Genomic DNA, 10948 nt, shown 5'->3' with positions numbered 1-10948 from the left:
AGATCTCCAATAAGATCGAGGAGAACTTTGTATTGAGATCCAAAGAGAGAGAAGAAGCCATCTAGCTAAAAACTATGGACCTGAAGGTCTATGGTAAACTACTCACACATCATCGGAGAGGCTATGGTGTTGATGTAGAAGCCCTCCGTGATCGATTCCCCCTTCGGCGGAGCGCCGGAAAAGGCCCCAAGATGGGATCTCATGGGTACAGAAGGTCGCGGCCGTGGAAATAGGGTTTCGTGGTGCTCTCGGATGTTTTCAGGGTATATGAGTATATATAGGCGAAAGAAGTAGGTCGGTGGAGCCACGAGGGGCCCACGAGGGTGGGGGGCGCTGTCGGTGTCAAAACCGGCGGATCTCGGGTAGGGGGTCCCGAACTGTGCGTCTAAGGCGGATGGTAACAGGAGGCGGCGGACACAATGTTTACCCAGGTTCGGGGCCTCTCGATGGAGGTAATACCCTACTTCCTGCTTGATTGATCTTGATGATATGGGTATTACAAGAGTTGATCTACCACGAGATCGTAGAGGCTAAACCCTAGAATCTAGCCTATGATTATGATTGTTGTTGTCCTACAGACTAAACCCTCCGGTTTATATAGACACCGGAGGGGGCTAGGGTTACAGAGTCGGTTACAAGGGAGGAGATCTACACATCTGAATTGCCAAGCTTGCCTTCCACGCAAAGGAGAGTCCCATCCGGACACGGGGCAAAGTCTTCAATCTTGTATCTTCATAGTCCAACAGTCCGGCCAAAGTATATAGTCCGACTGTCTGAGGACCCCCTAATCCAGGACTCCCTCAGTAGCCCCTGAACCAGGCTTCAATGACGATGAGTCCGGCGCGCAGATTGTCTTTGGCATTGCAAGGCGGGTTCCTCCTCCGAATACTCCATAGAAGATCTTGAACACAAGGATCGTGTCCGGCTCTGCAAAACAAATTCCACATACCACCGTAGAGAGTACAACATTCCACAAATCTAATCTGCTGACAAATTTCGTAGCGTGACATCCTGCCGTGGTCCGGTCATTACGAACCGTTTTTCCCAGCCTGCCACTGCACGTGTTGCGAGGCGGTTTTCTTGGCATGTCTTGTCGAAGCAGAGATCGTGTCCCCTTATCACGGGATTCTCATCAATACGGGTGCGGGTAACCCAATCGTGCTGCTGGTATGACTCCTCGATTTTAGGCAAATTCCAAATGGCCACGCGGAGGACGCTTGATATTCACCCTCTTTATAAAGGGGCCAAGGCCTGTCCTTTTCTTCTCGCGCTCGATCCTTCCCTTCCCCCACCTCGAATTCCAACACCCGAGACTCAGGCTAAGCGCTTCGGACCTTCAATCATGTCCGGATCCAACCTTCACGGCTGGTGGATGGCCTCCTCTGTCACAGAGGAGGACATCAAGAAGCTAAGAGAAGCCAGGTATCTGACCGCAGAAATCGCGCACAGGCTACCTGCTCAAGGGCAGGCCATCCCCACTCCCGAACCCAACGAGAGTGTCGTATTTGTTTCCCACTTCCTTCGAGGGCTAGGCTTTAGTCTTGATCCCTTTGTTAGAGGGCTTATGTTTTATTACGGGCTCGATTTCCATGATCTAGCTCCCGATTCCATCCTTCACATCTCGTCGTTTATCATCGTGTGTGAGGCCTTCCTCCGCATCACCCCACACTTCGGCTTATGGCTCAAGACCTTCAATGTGAAGCCGAAGATGATCGATGGGCAACACGCAGAATGCGGAGGTGCCATAATAAGCAAAGGCGCCGATGCTCCATGGCCAAAGGGTTCCTTCCCGGAGATGTCCGACTTATGGCAGCAGGAGTGGTTTTACATCACAGCTCCCCGAAGTACTAAGTGGGTAGCTGCCCCCGCCTTCCGTTCGGGCCCCCCGCAGCAACTGGCGTCATGGGTCAACAAGGGGCTGGACTGGGGGCCAGTTAACGACGTGCCAACATTGCAGAGTCGCCTCCGGGATCTCCTCAAGAGAGATGTCAGCCTTGTCAAGGTAATGCAAGTCATGCTAGTTCGTCGGGTCCTGCCATGCCAACGTCGACCTCTCCGTATGTGGGAGTTCAACCCGGAAGGACCGCGAACTATTCAGCAATTCTTTGGCGTGACGCTCGAAGAGATGTACGGATTGTTCTTCGGATCACGAATAAAGTGCCCGGACACCATCGAGGATGCGGGTCTAAACTGCAATCGTCCAGATACCCACGTAAGTAATTCTGCGGCCGAACATGCTGTCTTTTTATTTGTCACAACATCATTCTGAAAAAATCGCTCTTTGACCAGGATGGATAAAAAAGGCGAAGATGATCAGGTGTTCGGCCCCCCTTCCCGAAGGCTCACTGGATCCTGTACTAGTCAGGATGCTTGAGCACGCACCTTATCAAGTGCCATCAGAGGAAGATAAAGGGAGGAATAAAGAAGCCGAAAGCGGGCCTCACGCATTACTCATCCAAACCGGGGGAATTAATGTCTCAGCGAAGGAGGATAATCGGGGAGAAGAATCTAACATTCCCTCTCCCCAAGGAAGGAAAAGGACCGCCTCTGAAGACTTGGAAACTAGGGTTTCCAAACGAGGGAAGAAACCTTCGTCAGGGGGCCCTGCCCCGGAGGGCGTCCTTATCGCACCGTGCCCGCAAGGGGATCAGCCCTCCACCGAGCTGTAAGTGAACAAGAGTACTTTTGGTAGATATATCATGCTTCATCTCCGAGGACAATAACCGAGACGTATGTCTTGCAGTTCGGATCGTAGCCCTTCTCGATAGAGTTCGTCTTCGGGGGATCTTCCTCCGGAGATGATGGAGAGCGAAACGCCTCCCCCTGTCTCCCCGCCTCATGAGGCGGACGACCCTGAGGTGTCGTCATGGAGGATTTCTCCTGATCCACCAAGGCCAGAAGGTAACCCTTCGGCCACCCGAAGTCCGGAGTATTCGGCTCCTAAGGAGAGCAACAGAAAGAGTCCGGGACTGTCCGGTGCACGACCGGACGCACTGATGGGTCTTCTGGAGCAAGTGACTATCTCAGAGGCGCATCGTACTTTGATGGGTACGGTGGTTGAGAGGATTTCATCCGCCAAAAGTGGGTTGCATGAAGCTTTTATGAGCCTGCTAAAAGGCTTTGAGGTACGCAAAGTAATATATTTGTTGACGGTACCACACACGCTAGGTGTGCCCTATACAGATAGTAGCCCCTGAGACTCTGGTTGCTGTCCAGAGACGGCAAACAGAGGATCATAGTCCCAGGTAATGATCGTGCTGCTATCATGTGCAGGCGGCTGAAGGTCCAGTGGCTGGGCGGACTGATGAGTTTGCCGAACTGAGGCGGCAGCTTGATGCGGCAGATGCCGACATCGTGCTGGTAAACAAGCGGCTTGATGAGGCACAGGGTATGTATTTTCCGGTGGTCAACAGATATTAAGAGGAGCATGATGCTAGTATCTATAATATGCTGTGATTGCAGATGGAGCTGCCGCCGTGGAGACCCTTCGGGCGGAGCTTGCCCAAGCCAAGGAACAAGCCAGGAGAAGTGATGCGGCCGCCCTAAAGGCGGCCGAAGAGTTAAGAGCCGAACAGGCTGCTCATCGCCAGAGCGAAGATAAAATAGCCAAGATGGCTGTTGAGCTGAAGGATGCCACCGACCGGTATGAGCTTCTTGAAAAGGAAAGCCGAGCGAAAGCGGCAGACCTGAAGAAAGCCATGGTAGCAGCCAAGGAAACCCGCTCTAAAATCAGAGCGGCGAAGGAGGAGCTTCGTCAAGCCGGAGATATCACGGCTGGGAAGCCCTTTTTGTTGCGGACGAAGTTCGGAGATCCAAAGTATGCCCCTCTGGACCAATTATGGAGTGTTGCAGACGCGTACTTGGACTTGGCAACGAGTGTTGCTGATGCGACTGAGTTTTTTAAAGATCAGAAAGATCATGAAGTGGAAAGGTTGTTCTGGTCGCAGTTTAGTGATCCCACGCGTCCGCTGCTGTTAAATGAACAAATGGCCGAGTGGGCTGAGCTCCATAGGTTGTTCGGACTTGCCATGAGGTCTGTCGTGGATCATCTTTGGCCGGAGGGGCCAAGGCCGAGTAGTTATTTTGGTTTAGTGCATCGATTCCTTGGTGCTATGCCGCATATCGACGCTGTAAAGAGGTCAGCATGCATAGGGGGTGCGCGGATGGCTCTTGCCCGTGTTAAGACATACTAGGCAGAGATGGAGGCCACCGCTATTGCGACCCAGGATCCGGCCGTAGGCCAGGTCTCGGACGAGCACTATTTTGAAGAAGTCCTAGAAGGTGCTCGTTTAATAGAGGCTTAGTGCTCGAAGAGTATCATGTTCGAGTGACATGTATCCCAATTGTAAAAACAATGCTATTTGGATTATAAAGGCTGTGTTTATACTTTTGCCTGAAAGTATTATGATGCCTCCTGTGCGGCCGTTTATGTATGTATATAACATGAAAGTTTGCAGTCGTCGGCTTCAGCCCCCAAGCATATAATGCGGGGGTGTTCGTAAAAGCGCGTATTCACACTTGATCTAACGTCTTGGTCCATTAAGGAGGTGATAGCGCGGCGAACAAGGCAATCAGACTATATAGCTTTAACACTTTCACTTAGCCATAGGAGTTTGACGGTGGGGCTACTATATAGCCCCTGGTACTTCCGCGCTCATCCGAGTACGGGGCGCGTACATACATGACCGGGAAACCGGCCCTTCGTTAATGCGGAGGAATCGCGAAGATTCAGCTGAGTCATCGAGTGGTTGACCAGTCTCGCGCTTTATCATGACAGTCATTTTTCGGCTTTCTGTACTGAGGTGCTCATCCAGATGAACCAGGGCACAATCGTAGTAGTTTTCCCGGTGCCACCTTAGCCGATAGAGCGGAACGTAAGGTAGCAAAACACGGGAGCCGGGCAAACCCAACTATTGACCAAAGACATGATTCAGAGCTGATGCATATAAGGCCAAACTCGCGATGCCGAACACTCCCTAAGGTATTCGGTCTTTACAACGTATACTGGGCTGAGTAACGCCCTCGATAATGAACCCTGAATTTCCAGGTACGTGCATTAGTCTGACGTGATGAAATGTCAATAATGCCAGCATCCCTCTCGGCTGTGTTGAGTATCCGGAGGGTGTGAAGCAACAAGAGATAGTAAGAAAGGTTTACACAGGGTCTTAATCTAAAAAAGAAACCTTTGAGCGGGGCCCTGCTGCACGTCTGCGCCTGTGTTTCCGTTGTGCCGTATCCTGGAAGGGTGTAGCACGATTATCATCTGTAAAAGAGAAAAACCCAGGTGAAAGTCTTCGTGCGAAAAATTGGTTATTCTCAATAAACCATTAAAATGCAATCTAAATAGGGTCAAACCGAACTGTAGTCCTTTTTACATACGGGAAGCCCCTAGTACCACCTATGGGGATATATCCATCGACCCAATCTCAGGTTTATCTAAGCTGTTACAGCTAGTTGTGCGCCGGACTTGTCTAGCCATGTCCGCGGTCTTGACGACCGATCATTTATTCTGGTTGGAGAGGCAGTTCAGTGTTCGGCTGCTAGAGCCACCGCACATTCTTCCGCACATAAGGAACGCTCTGTGTTTCCGCTAACTATGATCATGCCACGTGGACTGGGCATTTTAAGCTTGAGATAAGCGTAATGCGGTACTGCATTAAAACGAGCGAAGGCCGTTCTTCCGAGTAGTGCGTGATAGCCGCTTCGGAATGGAGCGACATCGAAGGTTAATTCTTCGCTTCGGAAGTTGTCGGGAGAACCGAATACAACCTCTATAACTAGAGAGCCCGTGCAGCGGGCCTCTGGGCCTGGTATTACTCCTTTAAAGGTAGTATTGCTTTGGCTGATTATTGTCGGGTCTATCCCCATTTTGCGGACTGTGTCCTGATATATCAGATTAAGACTACTGCCGCCGTCCATAAGGACTTGGGTGAGATGGTGTCCATCAATTATTGGGTCTAGCACCAAGGCAGCCGATCCTCCGTGCCGGATACTAGTCGGGTGATCCTTGCGATCAAAAGTGATCGGGCAGGCCGACCAAGGGTTGAACTTGGGGGTGACGGGCTCCACGGCGCATACGTCATGGAGTGCGCGTTTGCTCCTCCTCTTCATTACGTGAATCATGTTCACTGTTTTGACCTCTGGTGGGAATTTTTTCTGTCCCCCCAGTGTTTGGCTGGCGAGGCTCATCCTCGTCTTCACTTGGAGTCTCCCTCCCCTTGCGTTCGGCGTTTAGCTTGACGGCTTGCTTGAAGACCCAACATTCTCTGTTGGTGTGATTTGCAGGTTTTTCGGAGGTGCCGTGAATCTGACATAATCTGTCTAGAATCTTGTTTAGGCTGGACGGTCCATCTCTGCTGCCTTTAAATGGCTTTTTCCGTTGACCGGGTTGAGAGCCCCTGAATCCGGCGTTTACCGCCGTGTTGTCTGGGATGTCTTCATTGTTTCGATGCTTGCTTTTATTGCGTCGCGTTTTTCCATTGCCATCCCTGACTTCGGATGTGCCTGGGTCGCTGGTGCCGCTACGGGCCAGCCAACTATCCTCGCCCGCGCAAAAGCAGGTCATAAGGCTTGTTAGGGCTGCCATTGCCCTCGGTTTTTCCTGGCCGAGGTGTCTGGCGAGCCATTCGTCCCGGACACTGTGTTTGAAAGCCGCTAAGGCTTCGGCATCCGGGCAGTCGATGATTTGATTCTTCTTAGTGAGGAATTTGTTCCAAAGCTTTTGGGCTGACTCTTCGGGCTGTTGAATTATATGACTTAAATCGTCTGCATCCGGAGGTCGGACATAAGCCCCTTGAAAATTAGCCCTAAAAGCATCCTCAAGCTCTTCCCAACTTCCAATTGAGTTTTCAGGGAGGCTTTTCAGCCAGTGCCGAGATGGTCCTTTCAACTTGAGGGGCAAGTATTTGATGGCGTGGAGATCATCTCCGCGAGCCATGTGGATGTGAAGGATAAAGTCCTCAATCCAGACCCCAGGGTCTGTCGTTCCGTCGTATGCCTCTATGTTCACGGGTTTGAATCCCTCTGGAAATTCGTGATCCAGCACCTCATCGGTGAAGCATAGGGGGTGCGCGGCACCCCTGTATTTGGATGTGTCATGGCATTCTAACGGTTGTAGTGTTCGGCTTTGATTCCGTGCCGGAGCACGCTTCCTAGATCCGTAGATGGACCTGGTCATACCGGCTTTTTGGTGCAAGTCCTTACGTAAATCGTGTGCTAACTTATGTGCGACATCGTTAGCCGCCCTATCGCGGCCACGGGGTGGTCGATCCGGCTGATCGGCCGTTTTATTTTTCGGCCGTATGGGCTCTAAAGCCTCATCATCGAATTCAGGCAGCAGCTTGCGCTTTGGATAGCTCTTTGTGTGGCGACTGCCACCGTACTTTTCTTCAGTGTCTAGCACTTTGTTCCATCTACTGTTGAGTGTATTTTGCGAGGCCTTAAGCCTTTGCTTCTGCTTCTTCAGACTCCTCGCGGTGGCAATAAGCCTTCTATGGAGGTTCTCTTGCTCCAAATGCCTTTCCGGGATGATGTGTGCGTCGTCGTCAGGACTGTTCTCCTCTCCGGAGGCAGGTTGATGAGATTCACCCTCGGCGTCGCCGTGATCGGACAGCGGCTCCGTACTATGTTCGCCGTCCGCTGGCTCATCCTGCTCTGTCGATGGGTCCATGTGGTCGTCGTTTCCTTTGGAGTCGACCGGGGTATTATTCTTTCTTGCGCTGTTATCGCTGTTTTTGCCGAGGCGGGATTTGGAGCGGCGCCTACGTCGTCACTTTGGTTTCTTCTCGAGGGGATTATCCTTCGCTGCATTCTTCCGTTCCTCGTCATTGTTTTCTTTGGGTGTATCCACCATGTATATATCGTGTGATGAGGTGGCTGTCCAGCGCCCTGTGGGCGGTGGTTCCTGCTCTCTCCTACATCGTCGTCCATACCGTCGATGTCTTCGGAGTCGAAATCAAGCATGTCGGTTAAATCGTCGACAGTGGCTATTAAGTGTGTGGTGGGTGGGGAACGAATTTCTTCATCGTCCGCTTCCCACTCGAGCCGGACATAGTTCGGCCAAGGGTCTCCTGACAAGGAGAGAGACCTTAATTAATCTAGCACATCGCCCAAGGGCTAGTGCTGGAAAATATCCGCGGAGGTAAACTCCATGATCAGTGCCCAATCAGATTCGATAGGCACGGACGCAAGCGGTTCGGAGCCCGTGGCCGGAGACGAATCCAAGGGTTCGGCAACACAGGTCTTATAAGAGGTGAAGTCAGTATTCGGCTCTAACGCCGCTGAGTGTGCGGCCTCCGTGGCAGGGTCCATCCACCCGTCCTCGGACGATGCAATCTGCTCCGGATTAAGGGCCGGAGTAGCCACAGGTGTGATATCCCGAACACCGTCCGACGGCTGAGCTAAGTCATGCTCGTCGTGACTGTGCGGCGCAATTGATGTGGGCTCGAATCCGTTGAAGACCAAGTCTCCGCGGATGTCGGCGGTATAGTTTAAGTTTCCAAACCTGACCTGACGGCCAGGGGTGTAGCTCTCGGTCTGCTCTAGATGGCCAAGCGAGTTGGCCCGCAGTGCAAAGCCGCCGAATACGAAGATCTGTCCGGGGAGAAAAACCTCACCCTGGATTGCATCGTTGCCGATGATTGAAGGATCCATCAAGCCTTTTTCGCGACGGCACAGTGGAACTCTCAATGAAAGCACCAATGTCGGTGTCAAAACCGGCGGATCTCGGGTAGGGGGTCCCGAACTGTGCGTCTAAGGCGGATGGTAATAGGAGGCGGCGGACACAATGTTTACCCAGGTTCGGGCCCTCTCGATGGAGGTAATACCCTACTTCCTGCTTGATTGATCTTGATGGTATGGGTATTACAAGAGTTGATCTACCACGAGATCGTATAGGCTAAACCCTAGAAGCTAGCCTATGATTATGATTGTTGTTGTCCTACGGACTAAACCCTCCAGTTTATATAGACACCGGAGGGGGCTAGGGTTACACAGAGTCGGTTACAAGGGAGGAGATCTACACATCCGAATTGCCAAGCTTGCCTTCCACGCAAAGGAGAGTCCCATCCGGACACGGGGCGAAGTCTTCAATCTTGTATCTTCATAGTCCAACAGTCCGGCCAAAGTATATAGTCCGGCTGTCCGAGGACCCTCTAATCCAGGACTCCCTCAGGCGCGCCTCCCTGCCTCGTGGCTTCCTTGTTGCTTCCTTGACGTCCACTCCAAGTCTCCTGGATTGCGTTTGTTCCAAAAATAACTCTCCCGAAGGTTTCATTTGGTTTGGATTCCGTTTGATATTCCTTTTCTGCGAAACACAGAAATAGGCAAAAAAAAACAGCAATTTGCACTAGGCCTTCGGTTAGTAGGTTAGTCCCAAAAATAATATAAAATTGCATAGTAAAGCCCATTAAACATCCAAAACAGATAATATAATAGCATGGAACAATCAAAAATTATAGATACGTTGGAGACGTATCAAATCACATGGCGATGTGAACTAGATTATTGAATCTAGTGCAAGTGGGATACTGACAGAAATATGCCCTAGAGGCAATAATAAAAAGGTTATTATTATATTTCCTAAATCATGATAAAGGTTTATTATTCATGCTAGAATTGTATCGATCGAAAACTTAAATACATGTGTGAATACATAAATAAATACCGTGTCCCTAGTAAGCCTCTACTAGACTAGCTCGTTGATCAAAGATGGTTAAGGTTTCCTAACCATAGACATGTGTTGTCATTTGATAATGGGATCACATCATTAGGAGAATGATGTGATGGACAAGACCCATCCGTTAGCTTAGCATAATGGTCATTCAGTTTATTGCTATTGCTTTCTTCATGTCAAATAATTATTCCTTCGACTATGAGATTATGCAACTCCCGGATACCGAAGGAATACCTTATGTGCTATCAAACGTCACAACATAACTGAGTGATCATAAAGATGCTCTACAGGTATCTCCGAAGGTGTTTGTTGAGTCGGCATAGATCGAGATTAGGATTTGTCACTCCGAGTATCGGAGAGGTATCTCTGGGCCCTCTCGGTAATACACATCATAAGCTTGCAAGCAAATGACTAAGGAGTTAGTCACGAGGTGATGTATTATGGAAAGAGTAAAGAGACTTGCTGGTAACGAGATTGAACTAGGTATGAAGATACCGACGATCGAATCTCAGGCAAGTAACGTACCGACGGACAAAGGGAATTACGTATGTTGTCATAACGGTTCGACCGATAAAGATCTTCATAGAATATGTAGGAACCAATATGGGCATCCAGGTTCCACTATTGGTTATTGACCGGAGAGGTGTCTCGGTCATGTCTACATAGTTCTCGAACCCGTAGGGTCCACACGCTTAACGTTCATGACAATATAGTATTATATGAGTTATGTGATTTGGTGACCGAATGTTATTCGGAGTCCCGGATGAGACCACGGACGTGACGAGGAGTCTCGAAATGGTCGAGAGGTATAGATCGATATATAGGACGATGGTATTCGGACACCGGAAGTGTTCCGAAGGGTACCGGGTACTTATCGGGTCACCGGAAAGGAGTTTCGGGCACCCCCGGCAAAGATATGGGCCTTATGGGCCAAGAGAGGGAACACACCAGCCCACAAGAGGCTGGTGCGCCCCTATACAAGCCAGCCCTATGAGGAGGATAAGGAAAGAGGGGAGGGCAAGGAAAGTGTGGAGTAGGACTCCCGCTTCCTTCCCTCTCCCCCCTCTTTCCTTCCCCTTGTTTATACAAGGAAAGGGGGGCGCAGGGTAAGGCAGGAGCCCTAGGGGTCGGCGGCCAGCCCTAGGGCGTGCCTGGCTGCCTCCCCTTCCCTCCCACCTATATATATATATATGTGTGTGTGTGTGTGTGTGTGTGTGTGTGTGTGTGTGTGTGTGTGTTTGTGTGTGTGGGGGGAGGGGCGCCACACAAGAACAC

This window comes from Aegilops tauschii, chromosome 1 (genome assembly GCF_002575655.3).
Source record: "Aegilops tauschii subsp. strangulata cultivar AL8/78 chromosome 1, Aet v6.0, whole genome shotgun sequence".
Lineage (NCBI taxonomy): Eukaryota > Viridiplantae > Streptophyta > Magnoliopsida > Poales > Poaceae > Aegilops > Aegilops tauschii.
This window is presented reverse-complemented; position numbering follows the sequence as displayed.